This window comes from Anastrepha obliqua, unplaced genomic scaffold (assembly GCF_027943255.1).
Source record: "Anastrepha obliqua isolate idAnaObli1 unplaced genomic scaffold, idAnaObli1_1.0 ptg000063l, whole genome shotgun sequence".
NCBI classification, from domain to species: Eukaryota; Metazoa; Arthropoda; class Insecta; order Diptera; family Tephritidae; genus Anastrepha; species Anastrepha obliqua.
Genome location: NW_026562202.1, coordinates 60,001 through 72,500, shown reverse-complemented (window position 1 = coordinate 72,500; position 12,500 = coordinate 60,001). Strand labels below are relative to the sequence as shown.

General features: G+C 49.4%; 1 pseudogene; it reads left to right on the top strand.

Annotated features, from left to right (window-relative positions):
• The window catches only part of LOC129251675 (large subunit ribosomal RNA), a 2,782-nt pseudogene extending 175 nt beyond the window's left edge, over nt 1–2,607 (top strand).
• The last annotated feature ends 9,893 nt before the right edge of the window (nt 2,608–12,500 follow it).

Here is a 12,500-nt window from a genome sequence, read left to right as displayed (position 1 = left end):
GTATGAGAAATTAACGATTTAAGTCCTTCTTAAATGAGGCCATTTACCCATAGAGGGTGCCAGGCCCGTATAACGTTAATGATTACTAGAAAGATATTTCCAAAGAGTCGTGTTGCTTGATAGTGCAGCACTAAGTGGGTGGTAAACTCCATCTAAAACTAAATATAACCATGAGACCGATAGTAAACAAGTACCGTGAGGGAAAGTTGAAAAGAACTCTGAATAGAGAGTTAAATAGTACGTGAAACTGCTTAGAGGTTAAGCCCGATGAACCTGAATATCCATTATGAAAAATTCATCATTAAATAATTAAAAAAATAATGTGCATTTTTTTCATATAAGGACATTGTAATCTATTAACATAATAAAGTATTTATCAAAAGATCATTGGTGATATTAAGTTTATTTAAATTAATTTGCTTTTTAAGCATATTAACATAAAATAAATACTAATGATTTGATAAAGTGTTGATAGATTTTATTATATATAATGCTAAAATTCATTTTTTGAATTTTACAAAAAATTTAATATCTATGATATTAATATTTATTTGTATGCATTTATATGATTAACAATGCGAAAGATTCAGGATACCTTCGGGACCCGTCTTGAAACACGGACCAAGGAGTCTAACATATGTGCAAGTCATTGAGTTATATTAAACTTAATGGCATAATTAACTTAACTTAAATATAATGGGATTAATTTTTAGTCTATTTTTTAATAAATAGTCAATTAATTCAATCCCGGGGCGTTCCATATAGTTATGTATAATGATAATTTATTATTATTTATACCTCTAACTGGAGCGTACCTTGAGCATATATGCTGTGACCCGAAAGATGGTGAACTATACTTGATCAGGTTGAAGTCAGGGGAAACCCTGATGGAAGACCGAAACAGTTCTGACGTGCAAATCGATTGTCAGAATTGAGTATAGGGGCGAAAGACCAATCGAACCATCTAGTAGCTGGTTCCCTCCGAAGTTTCCCTCAGGATAGCTGGTGCATTTAAAAATTATATAAAATAATCTTATCTGGTAAAGCGAATGATTAGAGGCCTTAGGGTCGAAACGATTTTAACCTATTCTCAAACTTTAAATGGGTAAGAACCTCACCTTTCTTGATATGAAGGTTGAGGTTATGATATAATGTGCCCAGTGGGCCACTTTTGGTAAGCAGAACTGGCGCTGTGGGATGAACCAAACGTAATGTTACGGTGCCTAAATTAACAACTCATGCAGATACCATGAAAGGCGTTGGTTGCTTAAAACAGCAGGACGGTGGACATGGAAGTCGTAATCCGCTAAGGAGTGTGTAACAACTCACCTGCCGAAGCAACTAGCCCTTAAAATGGATGGCGCTTAAGTTGTATACCTATACATTACCGCTAAAGTAGATGATTTATAAAACAATTTCGATTGATTTATAAATTTTGAAACTTTAGTGAGTAGGAGGGTACAATAGTGTGCTTAGAAGTGTTTGGCGTAAGCCTGCATGGAGCCGCTATTGGTACAGATCTTGGTGGTAGTAGCAAATAATCGAATGAGACCTTGGAGGACTGAAGTGGAGAAGGGTTTCGTGTGAACAGTGGTTGATCACGAGTTAGTCGGTCCTAAGTTCAAGGCGAAAGCCGAAAATTTTCAAGTTTTTAATAAAAAAAAATATTAATAAAAATATATTTAAAAATAATTAAAATACTTGAATTATTTTGAACGAAAGGGAATACGGTTCCAATTCCGTAACCTGTTGAGTATCCGTTTGTTATTAAAAATGGGCCTTGTGCTCATCCTGGCAACAGGAACGACCATAAAGAAGCCGTCGAGAGATATCGGAAGAGTTTTCTTTTCTGTTTTATAGTCGTACTACCATGGAAGTCTTTCGAAGAGAGATATGGTAGATGGACTAGAAGAGCATGACATTTACTGTTGTGTCGATATTTTCTCCTCGGACCTTGAAAATTTATGGTGGGGTCACGCAAACTTCTCAACAGGCCGTACCAATATCCGCAGCTGGTCTCCAAGGTGAAGAGTCTCTAGTCGATAGAATAATGTAGGTAAGGGAAGTCGGCAAATTAGATCCGTAACTTCGGGATAAGGATTGGCTCTGAAGATTGAGATAGTCGGGCTTGATTGGGAAGCAATACCATGGTTTATGTACTCGTTCTGGGTAAATAGAGAATTACGATTCTTGTTCCCCGGATAGTAGTTACGTAGCCAATTGTGGAACTTTCTTGCTAAAATTTTTAAGGAATTATATCATTCGATATATATTCCTTTTAAATTATAACGATTATCAATTAACAATCAATTCAGAACTGGCACGGACTTGGGGAATCCGACTGTCTAATTAAAACAAAGCATTGTGATGGCCCTAACGGGTGTTGACACAATGTGATTTCTGCCCAGTGCTCTGAATGTCAAAGTGAAGAAATTCAAGTAAGCGCGGGTAAACGGCGGGAGTAACTATGACTCTCTTAAGGTAGCCAAATGCCTCGTCATCTAATTAGTGACGCGCATGAATGGATTAACGAGATTCCTACTGTCCCTATCTACTCATTCTCAGTCTGACTGTTGAATAGTGCGGACGTGTCGTGTGCTAAGCGGTGATTTGCGATTTTTGTGATTTCCTTTTGCGGTTACATTCGTGTGTGATAACCGGTGTATTACAGTTGTGCGAGTGACGCTAATATTGTTGTGGCTGTACCATAGCGGTACAGTGTTTACAATTAATTGTGATTGAAAGTGCCGTTGTGCGAGTGACGCTACTTTGTAGTAGCTGTACAGTGTTTACGAGTGATTAAGTGCCGTACGGTAGTTTTGTTGGACACTCCAGTGAGTGCCAATATACTCCGTGCTATAGACACATTGTGCGTGCGTGTGAGTGCCGCTAGATACAGCGTTGGAAATTTTCCATTAAGTTGTTTACAACTTTGCGGGCGTGCCGTTATTTTTCGGCGTGGTGTGTTGTGCTAGTGACGCCACCGTTTGCGTGGCTGTACATTGCGTACAAGTGTACCTTGTTGGTAAGTTGTTTACAACTTTTGAGTGCCGCTATTTCTGGCGTGGTTTTTGGCGTGTGCCGCTAATTTTTGGCGTCCTTGTCGTGTGCGCGTGCCGTTACATTCGGTGTGGGTGTACAGTGCGGGCGTACACTAGGTCTGTCGTGCCGCTATATTGCCATATTTGGCAACAGTAAAAAGGGCGTCCCCTTTTGTGCGTGGGTTAAGTACTGCGCCAAGGTTGAATACTTTGTGCAGGTGCCGCGAACAGAGCGTGCTGCGTTTTGCCTGCGGTCGAGCTCGGCGTTAGCTCCACCTCGGTCGACCCGTCCTTGTTCGGGGAACAGTGTTCCGTCCGGCAAGGCATTGGTGGTGGCCTTTGCCAGACCTTTGGTTGGCGCTGTGGGCTACGCCCTCGCGCTTTGCTTTGGCTCGCCGATAGGTGCAGCCGCTGTGTGCGTACCTGTGCGGGGTTCATTCCTGCCGTGCAGTAGTTGCCGTCGCCCAAAAGGGACCCAGTTTTTGTTGTTGCTCGGGAGGCCTTTATACGGCGAACTCGGCAACCTTAGTGGTGGAGGGTTGGGCAATGCCCAAATCAGAAGGGTTGAGGAAGAGGGCGAACACCCCTCTTCCAAGCGGTTCGGCGGTGCCATCGTCGGCAATGGACGAGACGACGTCCGGAGAGGAGGAGGTGATTTTGCGGTCGCCTCCCCGTACCAAGAAGAAGACCGCTGGAGGTGCAGCGGTTCCGGTGGAGAAGGTATCTCTAAAGGTACCTGAAAAGGTGAGTGGAAGCGAGGGTGGTTCCGAAAGTGGAAAGACTGGGGGTGGGCGTAAGGGGCGGAAGACGGGGGAGAAATTAGGCCCAGCAGGGAAGCGTTTGGAGGAAATCCGCGGGGAATTGGGTGCTTCCCTGAAAGGTTTGGGTGCGATCGGTGGGGATGCCGAACGCAAGAAAGTTGCGGTGCAGTTTATGGGGCGCTTCAAGTCCATTGTGACGGCCTTTAGTGGAGCCGTCATAGACATGGACGGCGTCCCGAAAAGTGTTGCAAAAGACCTCCTGGGGTACTCCTTGGAGTTCGAGGAACTCTTTGTGGAAATGGTGGGGGAGATAGCCCATCTTCGTGGGCAACTAGAAGCCACGAAGATTACCAGGGAGGAAGCACCTCGGAGGACGGCTGGAGCTGCGCTGGCTGGTGCAGCGTCGATGCCGGCACCTCAGGCGCCTGCGCCTGTGTTGCCTGCGTTGCAGGTGCCCAAGCCAGTTGAGACCTGGTCGGTCGTAGTAAGGGGTAAAACCCCCACTACTTCCAAGGAGGTGATCAAGAAAGTTGTAAAGGAGGTTGGGCCTTCCATGGGGGTTAGGGTGCACGAGGTGCGCCCGTTGAAGGATGGAGGTGCGATTATTCGCACCCCATCCGTTGCCGAGAGGGATAACTTGGCAAAAAATGCCAAGTTTTCCGAAGTGGGGCTCGATGTGAGCATACGTCGGAAGCTGGGGCCTAGGGTTGTGGTCCAGGGGGTTCACACGGAGATCTCCCCTGAGGATTTCATGGGAGAGTTGTTCCGGTTGAACCTCAAGGAGTTCAGCCCTGGGTGCCGTGAGAAGGACGTGAGGATGATCAGCCGTCCTTGGAAGGTCAGCCCCGATGGGGTGACGAATGTTGTCCTTGAGGGAACGGACATGCTAATGTCCGCCCTCCTGGAAGCAGGTCGTTGCTACATAAAGTGGTTTTCCTTCCGGGTACGGCCAGACCAACTGACGCCCGGCTGCTTCCGATGCATGGGGTTTGATCACAGGGTGGCAGAATGCAGAGCCAAGAAGGATGTCTGCCGTAGGTGTGGGCAAGAAGGACACAGGAGTGCAGGTTGTGGCAATGCCCCGCATTGTCGCAACTGTGCATTTAAGGGCAAGCCAGCCGGACATCTAATGATGTCCACTGTCTGCCCGGTGTACTGTGCCATTGTTGCCCGTGCGAACGCTAGACATTGATGGTTGAACTATATCAACTGAACTGTCAGGGGTCATATGCCGTGATGTGTGAATTGGGGGCGTGTATGTCGGAGGGGGGCTGCGGCATTGCTTTGCTCCAGGAACCATACTCCACCAATGGGGTGGTGAGAGGCCTTCCTGGGGGCTTCAGGGTCTTTACGGACCTTGGAGTCAAGGCCGCAGTAGCTGTGTGTGAGCCAAGCTACTCTTGTGTAGTAGTTGACTCATCACAGTGGGGAGTATGTGTGTGTGTCGAGGGGGAATTCGGCAGAATGAATGTCGTCAGCTTGTACTGCAAGTCTGACGAGCCTCTAGAGCCCTACTTAAGATACATTGATGCGGTGCTACTACTTGAGAGTAGCATTCCTGCCATCGTGTGTCTTGACGCGAATGCTACCTCCCCGATGTGGTTCAGCAAGGTATCCAGGCATACTGCTGGATATCGGAGCCACACTCGGGGTGAGGTTATGAGCGAGTGGGTTGTGGCGAATAACCTTCTTGTAGCAAACGAACCAAGCGTATGGTATACGTTTGAGGGGCCTAGAGGTGTGAGTGACATTGACGTGACGCTCATGAATGACGCAGCAGCGGGTAGGTTCGAGTGTAAATGGAGTGTTAGGGGGGGTTGGGGAATTAGTGACCATAATTTAATACAAATTATGGTTACTCCCCGTACCCCGCAGTTAGAAGGGGGGAGTCCATTGAGGCGATGGCGTACCTCGTGTACCGACTGGAACCGATATGGACATACTGTTAGGGAAGCGGTATTGGATATACCGCTTAGGGAGTTTGAGGAATTGGGGGTTGACGAGCAAATTGCTCGTCTATATGAATGTGTTTGGGGTGTGAATGACTTATTGTTTAGGAAAGCTAGGGCTGTGAGAATGAAAGGTGTGAAATGGTGGACGAGTGAGTTAAATTCAAAGAGGAGGTCTGTCCGACGCTTGAGGCGTTTGTTTCAACGCGGCAGGCGGACCAATTCGGAGAATCTGTCTCAGCTCAAGTATCAATTTAGCGTAGGGATGAAAGAGTATAAGAAGATGCTTGTGAGAGTGAAGGAGGAAGAGTGGAGGAGATTTGTGGGGGAAAATAGGGACGACCCTTGGGGACAGGTCTATAGGATCTGTCGGGGTCGTCGAAATGAGATGGCTAGCTCTCTTCGCGTAGGTGATACTGTATTATCGACGTGGAGAGAGTGTGCCAATGTTCTGTTAGGCGAGTTTTTTCCCAGGGCTGAGGTTCAGGTTCCTCCTGCACAAGAGGTGCCTGTCCCTCCAATAGAAGCTGAGGAGTTGGATTATGCATTTGGCCTGGTCAGGTCTAAAAGGTCTCCAGGTTTCGATGGTTTGAACGGAGAGATGTGCAAATGCTTGTGGAAGTTCATTCCGGAATATTTGGAGGCCATTTATGATAAATGCATATGGGAGGGATATTTTCCACGCGAGTGGAAAATTGCTAGGGTCGTTGCACTCTTGAAGTCGCCCGATAAGATCAGGAGCGATCCTCGATCTTATCGTGGTATCAGCCTCCTTCCGGTGCTTGGAAAAGTGCTGGAAAGGGTTATGGTTGAGCGGCTTCAGGAGCTAACTCGGGGTGTTAGGTCGGATAGGCAGTATGGGTTTAGGAAAAGACGTGGTATAGAGGATGCGTGGTTGTATGTTCAGAGTGTAGTTAGGGAAAACGTCAATAAATATGTCCTTGGCATATTTATTGACTTTAAGGGGGCATTTGATTACTTGCGCTGGGATCGTGTGTTGCAGAGATTAGAGGAGCTTGGCTGTCCGGAAATTACTCTATGGCGGAGTTATTTTTCGGACAGAAAAGCATCCATGGTAGGAGTGGGCGGGAGTGTGGAGATTGGGGTGGAGCGAGGCTGTCCGCAGGGATCCGTCTGTGGTCCCTTCATTTGGAACCTCATGATGGACTCCCTGCTTCGGCAGTTAGAGCCACTCTGTAAACACTGTGCGTATGCGGACGACCTTCTCATTTTGGTTGAGGGTCGTTCGCGTGAGGAACTAGAGCGAGTGGGGGGGCAGCTCCTTACATTTACCCACAATTGGGGGGTAGATGTGGGAGTGGACATATCGATGGACAAAACGGTGACAATGCTGCTTAAGGGCAGATTGTCCCCGAGTCGTCCACCGATTGTACGTTTGAATGGGATAGGGATTAGGTATGTGACGCAAGTCAAATACCTGGGGGTAGCTATGAGTGAAAGGATGTGTTTTACTCCACACTTAGTTTCGTTGAGGGAGCGGCTGCAGGCAATCGTTGGGCAAGTGCGTCGCGTTGTCAGATTTGACTGGGGTCTTAGCCGGCGTGCGGTTCGTACCGTATATCGGGGCCTATTTGTGGCCTGTGCCACTTATGGTGCCGCTATATGGTACGAATGGGCTTTAAAGTCGGTTGGCAAACGTCATCTGATGGCGTGCCAGCGCATTATGTTGCTTGCCTGTTTGCCTGTATGCCGTACAGTGAGTACGGATGCGTTGCAAGTGTTGTTAGGTGCGCCTCCTCTTGACCTGTTAGTTGTGCAACGGGCATTTACCTTCAGGTTGAGAAGGAGGCTTTGTATGCCGCTGCTAGATGGATGGATATCCGACGGTGATGTAGAAAGGGGGTATTTAGAGTGTGAAAGGTTGTTGAAGGAATGTATGCTTCGTGGGTGGCAAAACCGATGGGACAATAGTTCCAAAGGTCGCGTGACATACGAGTACATTCGGGATGTTTCCTTTGTCGGGGAAAATCCTGATTTTGGATTTTCCCTCAGCCTGGGATTCCTCCTTACAGGACATGGGCCTCTTAATGCTTATTTGCATGAGAGGCGCTTGTCCACAAGTGAGGAGTGTGTTTGTGGGTCGGCAAGAGAGGACTGGGTGCACGTCCTCTGTGAATGCCCGATGTACTCAGACATTAGGGATCTTGTGGGTGTGGGGATTAGTTGGACTGATGGACGGTATGATGTGAGTGGTGTGATTGCCAACCGTCGGAATGTCGAAATGTTAGGGCAATATGCGCGAGAGGTTTTTAGGCGGCGACGTTATTTAAGGCGTTCAGTTGATTAGTTTTTAGCCATTCTTGTCTGTGTGTTCTGCTGTGGGAATGGGGTTTTAGGTGTGGGGAATGGCCACCAGTCCAGAGCTGTATGGAAGCTCAACTGGTAGTAGTCTCGGCTACGAGGTCTGACCGGAGACTTAAATCTGGTACCACGGGGAACAGGGGCCCTCGGAGCTTGCTCCGACCTGTTCATTGGGAACGGCCCTTCGGGGAGTTTCGTGGTGGCTGTGGTTAACACCTAAATGCGGGTAGAGCCTTTTGGCTCGATGTGGAGTTGCAATGCAACCGGGTGCCGGGACCCATAGAACGGCAGAGGGTTAGATAGACCTCGAACCCTACCAAGGTGGTTAGTGTGTCCATTCCACACTACCAATTGGTATCCTTAAATGCTTCGGCATTTTTGGGGCGCTGATCAACGCATTGTTTTGATCCGTTGTGCTTTTGAGCACCGTGGGTTTGGGCTGTCGCCAGCAGGAACTCACGTAAAAAACGCCACACGTTGTTGTTGTCCCTATCTACTCATTTCGCAGTGTGACTGCTGAGCTGAACGGACGTGCCGTGCGCTGTGTGCTATTTTTGCGATTTCGCTGTGTGCCTGTGTGCTATATCCGCGTGTGATAACCGGTAGTGTTATAGTTGTGCGAGTGACGCTTATATTGTTGTGGCTGTACTATTGCGGTACAGTGTTTACAATTTATTGCGCTAGTGAGTGCCGTTGTCCGAGTGACGCTACTTTGTAGTAGCTGTACAGTGTTTACGAATAATTGAAAGTGCCGTACGGTAGTGTTGTTGGACACTCCAGTGAGTGCCAATATACTCCGTGCTATAGACACAGAGTGCGTGTTTGTGAGTGCTGCTATATATAGCATCGGTAACTTTCCGTTGAAGTTGTTTACAACTTTTGCGGGCGTGCCGCTATTTTTTCGGCGTGGTGTTTTTGCGCGTAGCTGTACCATAGCGGTACGTTGTTTACGAGCAATTGCTCAAGTGACTAAGGTTGTGCTAGTGACGCCACTGTTCGCGTGGCTGTACATTGTGTACAAGTGTGTTGTGTTGGTATATTGTGGGACGCTCAAGCGAGTGCCGCTATACCAAGTTGTTTACAACTTTTTTGTGTGCCGCTAATTTCTGGCGTGGCTTTTGGCGTGTGCCGCTAATTTTTGGCGTCCTTTTTCGTGTGCGCGTGCCGTTACATTTCGGCGTGGGTGTACAGTGCGGGCGTACACTAGGTCTGTCGTGCCGCTATATTGCCATATTTGGCAACAGTAAAAAGGGCGTCCCCTTTTGTGCGTGGGTTAAGTACTGCGCCAAGGTTGAATACTTTGTGCAGGTGCCGCGAACAGAGCGTGCTGCGTTTTGCCTGCGGTCGAGCTCGGCGTTAGCTCCACCTCGGTCGACCCGTCCTTGTTCGGGGAACAGTGTTCCGTCCGGCAAGGCATTGGTGGTGGCCTTTGCCAGACCTTTGGTTGGCGCTGTGGGCTACGCCCTCGCGCTTTGCTTTGGCTCGCCGATAGGTGCAGCCGCTGTGTGCGTACCTGTGCGGGGCTCATTCCTGCCGTGCAGTAGTTGCCGTCGCCCAAAAGGGACCCAGTTTTTGTTGTTGCTCGGGAGGCCTTTATCCGGCGAATTCGGCAACCTTAGTGGTGAAGCGTTGGGCAATGCCCAAATTAGAAGGAGTGAGGAAGAGGGCGAACACCCCTCTTCCAAGCGTTTCGGCGGTGCCATCGTCTGCAATGGACGAGACGACGTCCGGAGAGGAGGAGGTGATTTTGCGGTCTCCTCCCCGTACTAAGAAGAAGACCGCTGGAGGTACAGCGGTTCCGGTAGAGAAGGTAACCCTAAGGGTACCTGAAAAGGTGAGTGGAAGCGAGGGTGGTTCCGAAAGCGGAAAGATTGGGAGTGGGCGCAAGGGGCGGAAGACGGGGGAAAAATTAGGTCCCGCAGGGAAGCGTTTGGAGGAAATCCGTGGGGAATTGGGTGCTTCCCTGAAAGGCTTGGGTGCGATCGGTGGGGATGCCGAACGCAAGAAAGTTGGGGCGCAGTTTATGGGGCGCTTCAAGTCCATTGTGACGGCCTTTAGTGGAGCCGTCATAGACATGGACGGCGTCCCGAAGAGTTTAGCTAAGGACCTCCTGGGGTACTCCTTGGAGTTCGAGGAACTCTTTGTGGAAATGGTGGGGGAGATAGCCCATCTTCGTGGGCAACTAGAAGCCACGAAGATTACCAGGGAGGAAGCACCTCGGAGGACGGCTGGAGCTGCGCTGGCTGGTGCAGCGTCGATGCCGGCACCTCAGGCGCCTGCGCCTGTGTTGCCTGCGTTGCCGGTGCCCAAGCCAGTTGAGACCTGGTCGGTCGTAGTAAGGGGTAAAACCCCCACTACTTCCAAGGAGGTGATCAAGAAAGTTGTAAAGGAGGTTGGGCCTTCCATGGGGGTTAGGGTGCACGAGGTGCGCCCGTTGAAGGATGGAGGTGCGATTATTCGCACCCCATCCGTTGCCGAGAGGGATAACTTGGCAAAAAATGCCAAGTTTTCCGAAGTGGGGCTCGATGTGAGCATACGTCGGAAGCTGGGGCCTAGGGTTGTGGTCCAGGGGGTTCACACGGAGATCTCCCCTGAGGATTTCATGGGAGAGTTGTTCCGGTTGAACCTCAAGGAGTTCAGCCCTGGGTGCCGTGAGAAGGACGTGAGGATGATCAGCCGTCCTTGGAAGGTCAGCCCCGATGGGGTGACGAATGTTGTCCTTGAGGGAACGGACATGCTAATGTCCGCCCTCCTGGAAGCAGGTCGTTGCTACATAAAGTGGTTTTCCTTCCGGGTACGGCCAGACCAACTGACGCCCGGCTGCTTCCGATGCATGGGGTTTGATCACAGGGTGGCAGAATGCAGAGCCAAGAAGGATGTCTGCCGTAGGTGCGGGCAAGAAGGACACAGGAGTGCAGGTTGTGGCAATGCCCCGCATTGTCGCAACTGTGCATTTAAGGGCAAGCCAGCCGGACATCTAATGATGTCCACTGTCTGCCCGGTGTACTGTGCCATTGTTGCCCGTGCGAACGCTAGACATTGATGGTTGAACTATATCAACTGAACTGTCAGGGGTCATATGCCGTGATGTGTGAATTGGGGGCGTGTATGTCGGAAGGGGGCTGCGGCATTGCTTTGCTCCAGGAACCATACTCCACCAATGGGGTGGTGAGAGGCCTTCCTGGGGGCTTCAGGGTCTTTACGGACCTTGGAGTCAAGGCCGCAGTAGCTGTGTGTGAGCCAAGCTACTCTTGTGTAGTAGTTGACTCATCACAGTGGGGAGTATGTGTGTGTGTCGAGGGGGAATTCGGCAGAATGAATGTCGTCAGCTTGTACTGCAAGTCTGACGAGCCTCTAGAGCCCTACTTAAGATACATTGATGCGGTGCTACTACTTGAGAGTAGCATTCCTGCCATCGTGTGTCTTGACGCGAATGCTACCTCCCCGATGTGGTTCAGCAAGGTATCCAGGCATACTGCTGGATATCGGAGCCACACTCGGGGTGAGGTTATGAGCGAGTGGGTTGTGGCGAATAACCTTCTTGTAGCAAACGAACCAAGCGTATGGTATACGTTTGAGGGGCCTAGAGGTGTGAGTGACATTGACGTGACGCTCATGAATGACGCAGCAGCGGGTAGGTTCGAGTGTAAATGGAGTGTTAGGGGGGGTTGGGGAATTAGTGACCATAATTTAATACAAATTATGGTTACTCCCCGTACCCCGCAGCTAGAAGGGGGGAGTCCATTGAGGCGATGGCGTACCTCGTGTACCGACTGGAACCGATATGGACATACTGTTAGGGAAGCGGTATTGGATATACCGCTTAGGGAGTTTGAGGAATTGGGGGTTGACGAGCAAATTGCTCGTCTATATGAATGTGTCTGGGGTGTGAATGACTTATTGTTTAGGAAAGCTAGGGCTGTGAGAATGAAAGGTGTGAAATGGTGGACGAGTGAGTTAAATTCAAAGAGGAGGTCTGTCCGACGCTTGAGGCGTTTGTTTCAACGCGGCAGGCGGACCAATTCGGAGAATCTGTCTCAGCTCAAGTATCAATTTAGCGTAGGGATGAAAGAGTATAAGAAGATGCTTGTGAGAGTGAAGGAGGAAGAGTGGAGGAGATTTGTGGGGGAAAATAGGGACGACCCTTGGGGACAGGTCTATAGGATCTGTCGGGGTCGTCGAAATGAGATGGCTAGCTCTCTTCGCGTAGGTGATACTGTATTATCGACGTGGAGAGAGTGTGCCAATGTTCTGTTAGGCGAGTTTTTTCCCAGGGCTGAGGTTCAGGTTCCTCCTGCACAAGAGGTGCCTGTCCCTCCAATAGAAGCTGAGGAGTTGGATTATGCATTTGGCCTGGTCAGGTCTAAAAGGTCTCCAGGTTTCGATGGTTTGAACGGAGAGATGTGCAAATGCTTGTGGAAGTTCAT